The sequence below is a fragment of the Solanum stenotomum genome, chromosome 5 (assembly GCF_019186545.1).
Source record: "Solanum stenotomum isolate F172 chromosome 5, ASM1918654v1, whole genome shotgun sequence".
NCBI lineage: Eukaryota > Viridiplantae > Streptophyta > Magnoliopsida > Solanales > Solanaceae > Solanum > Solanum stenotomum.
This window is the reverse complement of record NC_064286.1, coordinates 39,097,794-39,111,927: the sequence shown is the minus strand read 5'-3', so window position 1 is coordinate 39,111,927 and position 14,134 is coordinate 39,097,794. Positions and strand designations below refer to the sequence as shown.

At 35.8% G+C, this 14,134-nt stretch overlaps 1 pseudogene; it reads left to right on the top strand.

Moving 5' to 3' along the window:
• Window positions 1–12,731: 12,731 nt before the first annotated feature.
• Window positions 12,732–13,259, top strand: LOC125863942 (uncharacterized; annotated as a pseudogene).
• Window positions 13,260–14,134: the final 875 nt, after the last annotated feature.

Here is a 14,134-nt window from a genome sequence, read left to right as displayed (position 1 = left end):
TTTTTTTTGGGATGGGGTGTGGAGGGGGAAGAGGGCGGCTGGTAGGGGGTAGGGGTGTGGGGGGACTAGTAGGGGGTGGGGTGGTAATTTATATTTTTTTTAAAAAAATTAAAAATTTTGTTAATTTTTTTTTGGGATGGGGTGTGGGGGGGTGGTGGTAGGGGGTAGGGGGTGTGGGGGGCTGATAGGGTGGGTGGTAATTTTTTTATTTTTTATTTTTACATTTTTTTTGGATAGGGGGTAGGGGGGATGGTAGGGGGTGGAGTGAAGTGATAAAAAAAACTTTAATTTTTATTTTATTTTAAAGCATTTAACAAGATTTCTATTATAATATGGGTAAATCGTGTTTACCCATTTAAAATATGAGTCGAGTCGAGTAACTTATCCATTTTTGTTTAACTCGTTTTCTGATCGATCATATTCAACTCGACTCACTCGTTTGCTACTCTTAGGCATGGCCTTAAGTGACACATGTAGAACCTTCTGGACAAATATCGACATTCAGAGTAAGTAAACTGCATTGGAAAAAAAATCACCTTCTGAAAGTCAAAATTCTTATTTGCACTAAAATGATGGCATTACCATAGAATGCTCATCTTGATCCATTTATGCTGCACTTCTAAGTTTGGCTAGTTCAGCTAGCACATTTTCGAGGGGAACTATCAACTTGCTCTTTTTAGTCTACAACTTTTCACAGCAACATCAAACCAATTAAATACAATGCTAAGTACACAAACTAAATAAAATGGTATAGACAAAGCACAACATTCATACAATTTTGCACTCTCAACAAATATCATTTGTTTTCTTATTCTAAGCGGGTATTCAATTTTGGGTAATGAAAAACTTGTTTTCATACAATACTTGTTGTTAGTGTTGTCGGACACCTAAGAATTGACTGTAAAACCAATGATTAAATCATTCTACAAAAGCTCGACATTGGAAACAGATTTGAAACCAAAAGCAATAATTCCCATTCTTCCTTAAGTTAAACTAACAACAATAGTGGTCCCACTCATATCTTAGCCCTTTGTGTAGAAATGAGCATAAACCATCTTCATCGTCGAAGAAAACAATTTAAAAAACAAATCTGCTTTCTCCCATCTTTTGTTAGTTTGAACATATATAGAAGGTTCTTTATGAAATTAATTATAGATATCGCCACTTGTCTAGTCAAACGTAAAATTCAATTAATAGCAGCCCCAACACCCTAATGAACTGTTGAAATGTCAATATCCATAATAGTAGAGTCCATACTTTCAATGAGGGAACAAGAGCAAACACTTCATCAACAGATTCCAAGCGAAAGTTGGCAATCATGCAGAGCTGCATCCATACAACAATAAAATATGAAAATATTGCCTCACATCACATGTGAAAGATCAACGTATCAACATGTCGAAATCTTCAATACCTCCCCATCAGAAACACCATCCTATTTAAGAGGCCTGATCAGAGTTAAATGAAAACTAGCACTAGAAATTTTTTATAAGAGACAATTATAGCAAGAAGTTCTATTTTTTCTTTTAATAATTAAAGGTCTCAATGATACTCGAGTATTTGCTTAACAACTTGGGCATTATCATAAAGCCTGTTACTTTGAGCAAATTCCAATCCCCTGTCAAATGCTTAGCTCTTATCACAAGAAGGAAGCAACAGAGACAAGAAAAATGCAGAAAGTCAAACATGCACTCCCTTACGCAGGTGGTTCTATAGAAAATGCCACCATTCTCTCTTGGAATCCTGTCAAAATATCAACAACTTTACAATCACTTGGACATGTTGTATTTTCCGGAAGATCTGGATATAAATCAAGAGATTCTTAGAATTAAAATTAGAATAGAATTGAACTCATATTGTAATTAGCCATTTATTACTTTAAGATTTCCTTTAAGCAATATCGGCAATGCCATGCCCCCTAACACTAAATTCACATAGTGCATACATTACAACTCAAATGATATTGTGCGATGTTTAGACTTATAATTAAGCTATTCCATAAAAAAATACATATGTCTTTCTTATATTCCATCCAAAATACACAAGGTACTATTTAACACCTAATCCATTTAAATTTTAACCCTTAAATTGGCGGCGCCTGGTGGCTTAACAAATATTAGTTCTTATTTCTCCTATCTTACTTAAAAATTCTGAAGTCAAAGGAGCAAGTGTAAAACAATGTGTCTATAGCCCAAAAAAGATAGAAAAGGAAGAAAATGACAACAATTGGCACCAAAACTTTACATTAGAAGTAAATTATTATTTCATGTTGAAGCTGTAAAAGAGAATAATGAGTGAACGAAAACCTTGCTCAAGTCTCATTCATTCAGATTCTTCTGAGCTTGTTGAGTATTCCTCAAGAAACAAGTTTCAGTTTTGTAACTTATTTCTATTCCATTTTTTCCTATAGTATAGTCTTCTAGACTATTAAGGAACAAATTCCCTAAAATTAAGCTATGATCACTTTCATGATTTGTAATATAACAGGGGACTGTTATTCTTATGTTATCTAGTTGTATTGGTAAGTCTACCATCTTTTGACAACTGTAGTTGTTTCCTTCAAAAGTTTTATAGGTATACAGGGTACCTTCATATATTGGTAATCCATCCAATAAAATACCTTTGATGTGATTGGCTGTTGCACCAGTTTGTAACAAGATTTCTTGTTTTTTCCATTCTGTTCCATTATAGATTCTTCTTGCAATACTGGCAATGTTAGAGATTTCAAGAACTTTTTTATTATATCTATAGGATATACTTTTCCTTATGGAATTTCTTCCATATTCCAATGAAAGTCTCGGATTGCTACTGGGACTTCCTATTTCTTGTGTCTTTCCAAAACGAATTTCATATTCTTCTGGAATTTGTGCTTGTTGAATTTTTGCTTCAATAATTCTTGCTATCCCTGCACATTTTTGATTAATTTCAATCATCTCTTTATTTTTATATACTTTTCCATAATTGGAGTTTGTTACTGTGTATAGAGCTTGGTAATATATGCTCATAATGTGATTACCTGGTTTGAATAGATCATTTCTTTTGACTTGAAAATGTAGACTCAAGGCATCATTAAAATCTGCATCTTTGAGTGAAATACAATACTTTGGATAATATGTAAATAGGAGTTTTGTATAGGCTAAGTGACCTTCTACTATACCAAGATTTCCTTCTCTGGCATTAATAAACCTTTCATATGAAAGATTTATAACTATTGGGAAATTGATCCCTTCTTTGAAAGTTGATTTAACTAGAATTTAAATTCCGCCCAAATGGACATAATTCATTTTCTTTCTTTTCCCTTCAGGGATTTTCCTATGGATCTGTTCGATCATTGGTTTTGTTAACATGTTTAATTTATGTCTTCCTGTTGTTTGGGTAATTTCTATTACTTTTTCTATTTCTTGATATTCGTGATAAGAAATTTTATTTCTTGCAAAATTTTTTTGCATTCTATTAAATATATTATCTTCAGTTTTTAGATTTAATATTAATCCTTGGATTTTCTTAAATAACTCTCCATCGAAAGTTGCTTTTAGGGCGTATCTCCTTTGATCTTCTTCAGCTTTTAAGATTTGAACTGAATTGTCTTCTTCTTTTTGTATTTCTTTATTCATTCAGATTCTTCTGAGCTTGTTGAATATTTGTCACGCCCCAAGCGTACATCCTGGGCGGGACTGGCACTCGAAGACCATTGCTGGCCCCAAGCGAACCCTTGGCCTGGCTTACTTAACTCAGCGGAAGACAATATTCATATCTATAATGATCAATGAACTTAACCGAACTGAATAATAAAAAAACTGAGAATGTTTTAAAGGCTAAACATTCAACTTGGCCAAAAGTGGCAACCCAAATCTTAAAAATAAGAAATGATAATGAAAAGACTCAAAAGACTAACATCTGACTGTCTAAGAAGCCTCTAAAACAACTGAGATGGATGTTGGGACAAATCCCACAACATCGTAATGAACTAACTAGAAAGCAATGAAAATAGATCCTCCGGAATGCAAGGAGGCTCACTGACTGACTCTGAACTGCTCACTGGATCAACGGTGCGCTGGAATGCCGATCCTAATTTCCAGTGTCTGCATCATAAGACGATGCAGGCCAACTGGCATCAGTACATTGAATGTACGAGTATGCGAGTTGGAATGCTAAAACAACATAGAGTGGAAAGAGAATCTGAAAGAAACACTTACCTTGGCTCTTCTCAACTCATGAATACTTAACTGAACTCATTTCAATATAAAACAGTTTAAAACAAGTGCAATATAAAGAAAAGTTGTTTAAAAACATGATGTCAACTCTGTGTATATACAATGATACAACATAACTCTGAAATGTATGCAAAAATACAATGAACTGATGTATATAAAAATACAATAACTTCTGTGGGAATTTCTCTAACCGACAACCATCACATAAGAGCTATAGTGATGATACATTGATCTACCTCACGCTGCCATCGCATCCTATACCCAGCCAAAGGTATATAACCTGAACTACTAAGTGGATCCACTAGTCTATTATGAAAAGAGTTCATCTAAAAAGTATGACCCTTTTCTACCCATGGTGGCTACATGGTTTTATGGAGACGTGAGTTATCTGAACTCATGCTCGCCCCTAAGTCGGTGCTCAATACTACTCCCAAAATATACTAGCTCTTATGTTTAAAAACATACTTCTTCTGTGATTTGAGATTAGTGCTCAAAAACTTAGCTCAAAGGCTATCTTGGAAATCAAAGTTTCCCCTCTTGCTTCATTTAGAAAGCGATTACTTTTTCTGAAAACTAGCCCGAAGACACTTTGGAAATCTCAGTTTCCGTTCTTATCTAAATGTGAAAAACATTTTTTAATCTCTTTGGGAATACTTATTCCCCATATACTTTTGAAGAAATGAACTTCAACTTTACTCTTTACTGAACTCAAAACTTAAGTCTTAAAACAAAGTTAAAACGTTTACAAAAGACTTTTGGAAAACTCTAAGAACTTATCTTGACTTGACTCTTAACTTTCCTTGAATTGGATTATGGATTCAAGGTTCATGATCTCATGTTTATGGATGATTTCATGATGTTTAGGTGTACCTTAGAGTGTGGGAATCAACTAGAAAACATAGGTACATTGCTAAGGAACAAGTACGAAAAGGTGGGGAACGAATGGGGAGAACTGGCGTCCCTGGCGCTCTGAGAGGCGTAGGGCGCCAGCCCTCAAACTTCAGAGGAGCTGCTGGGGTGCGCTGGCTGGCGCGTCGCCCCAAGGGGTAAACTTCAGATCCCCTTTTGGGGCGCGCTGGCTGGCGCAACGCCCCACCCCTTTCCCAGGTGCTTGACGACTTTTCTTTTCCGTTTTTCAACTCTAATCCCTCTTAACTTCAATGGTACTTTTCCCAAACACGTAGGATCATTTATACCCTCAATATACAATAGATTCAACACGAAATTTCACCCGGAAACATGAATCAAATCATCAAGAAACCTCAACAACACAACCCCCAAGAATTCAACGAAACTTTCAATAATGTTCATTAAGAACTCAATTTCTAATCATTCAAAGACTTAATTCGCTGAATTGAATCATGTTTGGCGCGTGGGTGAACTAACCCAACACTATGCAGTCTCACATACCTTGTAGGGATCACCCCCGACGAAATCCACACGCAAAGCTCGAACGTTTCTTGATTCCTCTTCTCTTTTCTCCTCCTTTCTCTTTTCTCCAAGCCCTAGCGTGAACTCTAACTTTTCTAAACTGACCAAAAAATCTTGTTTTACCCCAATTAACTCCTAAAAACGAATTAGAATAATTAGGTAAGGAAAAGACTAATTTACCCTTCCAAAACCCGGATTAGACATTTCTTTAATCCAATTGCCCAAGTTCCAAAGGGCATAACTCACTCATCCGAACTCAGAATCGCGCAAACTTGGCGGCGTTGGAAAGATCATTCCAAGAGATTTCCAACCATATCTGGGACTACTCCTAACTTATTCTGAGCTAGGATTTATGGTCGTTTGAAGTTGACCAAAAACTCACTTTAACTTGCTTAACATTTTTTCTAGATTTCCTTATACTTTCCAAAAATGACTATTTCCAGATTTTAAACTTCCTTCTAGTTCTTTCTAGTTGCGAGATGTTATAGTATTCCTCATAGAGTTCTTCATAAAAGTCTTCACTTTTTATTGATGTCACAGATTCTAAATCTGAATCAATTTCTAATCTACCAATTCTTGATATACTTACTCTTTTCTTGTTACATTCGTAACTTTTGTGACCTTCTTTGCCATAGTTTTATATATATATATATATATATACACATACTTGTACACCTACAAATAACTGTTATTCTTGTAATAATACAACAAGGAAATTGGTCCATTGTCTCTGTGTTTTACACTTGAACAACAAGGTTTTTTTCATTTGCGAGAAAGTAGCAGTGCACACATCTTTGAATTCAATCAACTCCAATTCAATCTTTTGTTAACCTCTGTTGGTCCTCTTTTTCTTTGCAAATTAAAATAATTAAAGAAGAAAATAAGAAGATTTTTAGGTTGAATAAGCCTGAATGCCTGAGCAACTTTGAAGGAACGCCAGGGGAATTCATAGTAGGTGCAAGAGTCTATTTGTCATGTGTATTGTCACACTCTTTAATGTTTTCATATTATGAGTCTACTAGTTTTGGAAACATGCTTTGCACGTTTATCCCAAAAACTCAATCTAAACATATTGTAAATGATAAATTTGGTAACACTATATGATAGGACATAATTACCAGAAAATAAAAGATTGTAGTATAGAACAGAATGGAATTTGACTAATTCATGATTCAACTAAAAACTTGAAGCACAACCCCGTGTCTGATTTCACTGCTTCATTAAAATGCACTATAATAAACTCTATAGTTTTCTGTTTCGCATAAACAAACAACAAAATGTGATCTCATAAAATTTACATAGAATATGAAAAAACTTCAGCATATTAGTTAATGATTTGAGGAAAAAATTAACAAAGAAAATAATAGAACCGACATATGAGGATAAATTGTTACATACCATCCAATGATGAAAGCATGACGCATTCTTGATAATAATTTATATAAGATGTTTAATGAGCAAAATTCAATATAAATTCATCATTAGTGTTAATTGTCACTCCCTCTGTCCAACAAAAGTTGTTGACACACTCCTTAAGATACAATAAATAATAAGGGTAATATTACTATTGTACCCTTTGACTTTCTTAAATTTGATGCTTTGAAAAATGTGTTAGATGATAAATAGTATTTAATAGAAAAGGTAAAATAGACGCAAAAGGTAAATTATCTCTTGATTTTCTAAATTGGACAAGTATTGTTGGACAATAATTTTTAGTATAGTGTACATCTAGTGTTGGACGGAGGGAGTACTAAATGGTGGAAAACAAAATGTTTGACAACATTTAGCAATTATTTAATACTTAATATAATTTCATTAAGTTACATAACTATTAATTTTTCTTTAATTAATTGTCTATATTCATCAGACATGTGAGAAGTTTTGCATGTTATTAACAAATATCATTCTTATTATTAGGGTAAACTAAATACATGATTGGACGAAATATGTTAAAGGAAAAATTCAACTTGCAATAAAATGATTTTATTCAAAAGTTAACCAATAAATTAACCATAGTCATTTTCATTTTTTTTTTTTTTACATATTAATCATATGTTATTAACTGGTCACTGTGTAACTTACAAAATGAATATGGTCAATTTATGACTCTTTAGATTGCAATTAAGTTAGGAGGTGAAAAGAATGTGAAATATTTTTAATAATTATTATTTAACTTATTCGATATTTCATAATATTTTTGAATTAGAATAGGGGTAATATGATATTTCAACTTGTAACTTTGTGGCTTCCCACTTTTAGTATAATATGGTTTTGTTACATGTATTGTAACATTATTTAATGTTTTCATATTACAAGTCTATTTGTCACGTGTATTGTCATATTATTTAATGTTTTCATATTACGAGTCTATCTGTCATCAATGTTTTTACGTTTATTTAATATTTCATATTATGTGAATCTATTACTAGATTTACATATATATTTCTATATCAGGAGGAGATCCTTGAAACAATATAACGTTATCTATATGTGACCTATATGTCACCGATTTGAGCCATGGAAGAAGTCACTAATGTTTGCACTAGGGTAGGCTATTTACATCATACCCCTTGGCGTCAGGCCTTTCCTCGACCCCGTTAACACGAAATGACATTCCTTAAAAGACTTTCTTATGGGGAAAAAAAAATCAAGACCACTATATTTGGGGGACAACTTGTGAAATTTTCTAAAGTTCGATGACATATTTGAGCCTTTTCTCTTTAATAAATGACCTTTTAAAAAAACTCTTACATGTTTTACGTACCTTTCAGGAAACCGTCTAATGATCCCTTTTGAGCAAGCTGATAATCGTATGAGAAATGTCTAACTACGAACTAAAATTATGTAAGTTATTACAAACATCAGACAATAGCATATTATGGTGTATCTAAGGTTGAGAAATATATGAGCCGACATTATAGCCAATCTAATATTATCCGAGAGGACAATTTCTCAAGGGTTATATTTTGGGCAAAGTTCACATAAGGACAAAATGTAAATGGTAATCTATTTGTGTCATGACCCAACCCATCGGACTGTGTGGGCACCTACTCCAACACCTAAGTAGGAGAACCCTAATGTCCCACTAATTAAAACATGCGGTAAGAAAACGGAGATAATTAAAATTGTACAATTTTTATAAATGAAAAACTTCCTTAAACCAATCGGGGGTAAGACTTGTAAAGTAATTAACACCCCCAAGGATCTAGTCTAAACAGGTACAAGAGCTACTAAGAATACAACTGGACATAATAATAAAAGACACAACTCCCACCATGCGGAAGGAAAGTAGAAGCTGTTGGAGAATTCTTCATCTTCACCTAATGAAACATCACCAACCTGCATCCAAACTATGTCAAAGACATAGCAAGAGTAGTATCAGTACAACCACATGTACTGGTAGGCACAATCGGTCAACCCGATGCCCACCACATAACATAAGAAATCAATTAATAAGAATATGCCATAGACCACTAGCTTCTTCACCTTTACCCTCACTTGGATACCTCAGAAGTTACAGTAGTTCCTTTTACTACTGAACACCTCCTCATTCAACTCACTCACTAGTTTCTTGATCATAGCCTATCCATTCTAACACAAAGAAGAGACCACATATATAACTACATATATTCGACTAACCACCCATCTCATACTATTACTTCCTCTTTTATATTACCCCGTCTGCATCACATGGTACCCTGTATCAAGCTTACTAACTATTAACCACGAGCCCCCTCTTTTCATCCTTAAAATTAATCTATGTGGATAAGTCAACCATCACCCACTCTCGTTACCCCTAAACACGGGTGACCAAAATTACACGAATTTCGCACACTACCTCCACTTATCGCCCTCACCATATAATTAAGTCATCATAATCACTCACAACGGTTAGATCAATCATCAAATATCACTTACGAATAACACACACTTCGTCACTACAAGATGCACAAGTACGTCAAGTCATTGGTCCTCTCAAGGGACCCAAACCCAAATTGTGAGCATACCGAAATGTGGTACCCAATCCAATGATTATGTCGGAATGTGGCAACCGATCCAAGTTAGTTATGCCAGAATGTGGCAACCGATCCATTCAACAAGTAACAATCACAATTACAAGGTACATACTTAAAATCATACAATCAAGTCATGATTCATGATATTCTTCATTCCTATATTTTCGTTTACAATAAACGTAATCAACAATTCCACTGTCACATACATACATGTATCATAACTAAACAAGAACGAGCATACATCACAAAATCCTAGAATCACAACCATCTCAATGACTATACAACGACGTATATCATGTAAGCATAAATTTAACGATACTTAACCCTAGTTCATCATCTAGGGCTTCTTCTTAGGATTTAAATCATCTTTTGGTCAGTGCACGAAGGCTTACGCATAAATTCTACCGTTGCTTTACATACATTACGCGGTGAGTATATATTTATAGTTACTCAATTCATAAAACCTAGCCTTCCTGGGCACCAAGCAGTTGCACAAAGTTATTGACTTCGATTCCTATTTTCCGGGCTTTGTGATGGTGATCTTGGCCGAAAATCTGCAATCCGTCAATATCTTCACGCTAGAAATCTCTCCCTCCCACTTTCGCAAGCTTGAAGCAGCTTTTTGGGGATTTCTAGGGTGTTTTACAACTAATTCAGGTATTTTAGGGAGAAGGAGAAAATAAGATTTAATGTTATTTACATTTTGTCTCACATATCCCGCTCTGGCGCCAACTTACCCTACCCTGGCGCTGCCTCCCTAGAGCCATCTGTTCCGCTCTGGTGGGACAATGGCCCAAAATTTCCCAGATTTTTGTTTCTCCTAAATAACGACAGTTCAAGCCATTACAATAGATACCAATTTACCCCTCGTTCGTCCCTAAATGACTCGTGCACGGCTAATCGCACACCTTATTTCAGAGTACTTCCAAACTAACGAATAGGGCCACCACAGAACCATGAGGAATGGTGACTTTTCAAGTAGTTGACACAAGAAAGGTACTATGCCCAAAGACTAGAAGAAGAATTCGGCAACACACGAAGAAACAAAAGTGTTTAAACTACACGGTCTGGCCTGCCAGGGCGACAGACCTTCCGCTGAGGTGAGATATCTCCCGTTGTGGCGGGAGATCGGAAATAGTAAAATGGGGAATGGGAAAATGGTTTCCTTATTCTCCCCTTTTCAAACTCACAACCACCCCAAAATTCCCTTGACTTGATCATTCCGAGCATCATTTCTAAGGTAATTCTCGCATTTCTTACACTCTTTACTTCACTACTTAACTTAACAACCATTGCATGCTGCCATTTGATTGATTAGAAATGGTTTGGGGGGGTAGTTTTTCGAAAATGAACTATTTTGCTAAATTGATAGAAAAAACGTAGCATGGGCACTTCCTTTACGTCCCCAATGTTTCCACAACGTCCTGGACGTAAGGATTTCATAAAAATACAGTTAAATAAGTACAAGAACGGGTGGGGGAAGTTAAAGGGTCTCTTAGTGTAAAACTCTAATTTAGGCCCTATTCAGGAGTTATTTTGCCGAAATAATCATTTATTTAGGTTCTAGGGTAGTTTATATACTATGATCTGATGAAATACCATTGAAAATTGAGATTTTGGGATGAAGAGGCGCCATTATCGTCTTGGTGTTCGTCCCAGATGAATGCCGCTCTGGCGACCTTCATCCCGCTGTGGCGGCCTTCATAATCCAACCAAGGCGGGATTGTGGCCGCTATGGCGGGATACGCCAGACCAGTGGCCTGCACCCTTAACTCCGAAGTTTCTCTCTTCTTATTTTAGCTTAACTGACTCTCCTATCGTGTTCTAAATTATATTTAACTTATTGCAGGCTCTCTAAATGAAGACAACTTACATTTTATTCGGTTCCCCGATGCCGTGAGTCGAGAAAGGCATCACGATAACCAAAACACTGGGTTCTGTTGCGAGAGAGGGTTTGTGCTACTCAAGCTAAAGGATAAAGCACCTTTATTGTATGCTCGCCTGATGGAGTTCGGATGGGCTCCACTGACTGAGGCTCCCCCGAATGCACGTTCCACTTGGGTGAGGGAGTTCTACGCCATCCTTCCTACTGTGCGATGGGACGACCCTCACCCCATCATCAGTAACTGGGGAGTTGACATTCCCCTGTATGCCATCGCCATTAATGAGGATCCAGAGGTGCCGGAGGTCTCGAATACTAAGTATGAGGCCAAGCTGAAAGAGATGGATCTGGAGTGGCTGAGAGACACTCTGGTTGAGCATATTAGGTTTACTGGGCCACTGTAGAGGGTATTACTAGCATATATTGGTCACATGATGCTAAGAGGTGGCTACACTTGGTCACTAGGAGGATCCACCCATCGGGAAACTGCACCAACGTGACCTTTTCTCGGGCCTTGGTGGTGGCGTGCGCTATACAGGGTATAAAGCTGAATGTGGGGGTGCAGTCGGAGTGGACGATGTTCTACCGGGGCAACAAGAAGGCTTTGTTCCTACCGGAACTTATTACTGCGTGTGCAAGCAAACGGGAGTGCCACTTTTTGACGCCGATGAGGTACTTCCTATGGATCCCCCCTTCACCCTATTTTGGTAAAGTCAGGTTCTAAGGTTCGTGATTAACGAATTAGTCCTATGATTGGAATATGTGGATTCTCAATTTTTTTTCTGCTTTTCCGTACTTGTATTTGCAAGAAAATATTCGCTGATACTTGTGCAAATGATTCAAGAATCAGGACCAAAAGTTGGATTTTCCCATTTAGTTACTTGACCGTGTAAATAATTCTACACCGTCAATGGATAGTAGTTAAACTCATATTTTTGTCCACATTTCACATAAGATAACAATCTTGGAATTATTATCCTGAATTTTAATGCCAAAATGACACATTTTTCCTATTTTATAACTCTTCTCTGAAATAAGTTTAAAATTTAAAAATAGAAATATTTTTCTCTGATTCTCGCTCAAAGTTGGAATAGAAAACCTAACTCGTGTCTTTATAAGGTGTTACTGCCTCTTTTTTTTTCCAGTGTTTCATTTTCTTGAAAATTGTATCCTTCCTTGGTTTCTTCGATGGTTGATCAAAGGCCTTTGCTTAGCATAAAGAAGACCTTCTTTTACAATTTCTTTCCATCAAAAGGTAAAGAAGAAGCTTGCAAAATTAACAACACTCCACATGTAGTGACTTGAGAATTAGTGGAGATAATGGACTTATACCCTGCCCCAAAAAGCGATCTGCAAAACCCATGGCAGATCAAGAAAAAGATTACCCATGAAGAGATCGTTGTTGGAATGATGATGATTCCATTTTTCGAGATGTTCGAGTACATCCTTCGATACTGGACTTTGGACATGGCCAAAGTTTTAGAGAACTGCTGCCGTGTGTGTGTTGACATGTGGGACGTAAATGAGGGGAATATCTCTAAGATGTATGAAGGTGGAAGTGTTTGGATAAGAAAGGTGTACAATGATGATTTGTCTCTTTGGTGCATCAAATTGTTCATGGATCGCGGATTGGGTGATGGTGATGAAATTGGGCTTTATTGGGATCCTAGTTTTTCCTTTTTAGTGTTCAAATTGCCTTCTCAGGTTGGCTCTTAGTGGAAAGCTTCAATAATTTAGGACCAGAAACAACATAATATCATAGTCTTTGGTATAGTATTACTCTTTCAAATATTTGTAATAGCTGAAGACATAATTATGAAATTGGAATTCTTGAAGTTCCCAATTTAGTCTGCGCAATTCCCTTTTTGCACTTGTGTTTTCATTCCCTATTATTATAGTGTTCTTTTAAATTTGTATAATAGTTTAGATAGTTGTGATGTTCTTTGTCAACCTAGAAATAAGCTTAATGTGAGAAATAAGTTGATATACTCACAAAAAATGCCTGGAAATAAGGACCTAGCATGACCTAATTAAGGACCCCATTTTGGCACACCCTCAATGATACAAGATTACCCCTTAATCATTAGAGATGAGTCATTAAGTTGATGGATTTTGTACACTAGAGTGCAGTAAATAAGATATCTATAGAAAATAAGAGTACAAAGTATTTAGGCATGTTTGAATAAAGGAATGTGATTTCTAAATTGAACGGAGATGTATTAAGTTAAGACAACTAATTTTGTAACAATTTAGGGTCCAAATTCTTTCAATCATTTGACTAAAAGCTTTTGCATTAGCACAAGAATAATGCTGCATTCATTCAAGTCTTTGTTTCTATTTTTCTGCATAATCAAAGTTGCTCACTGCTCAAGTGTTTCTGAAAATCCTAGCTAATAACTAGAGCGAATGAAGAATAGAAGAAGAAAGGAAACTTCAAGACTTGAAATGTCAGTGGATAAAAATAAATATCCATAATAGTAAAGTCCATACCCTAAATAAGGGAAAAAAAGCTTAATTCTTGTGACAACTCAATTTGTTTGATCTTGAAAGGTCCTAAAGAAAGCACATACTTTTTTAGTCCATACCTTTTC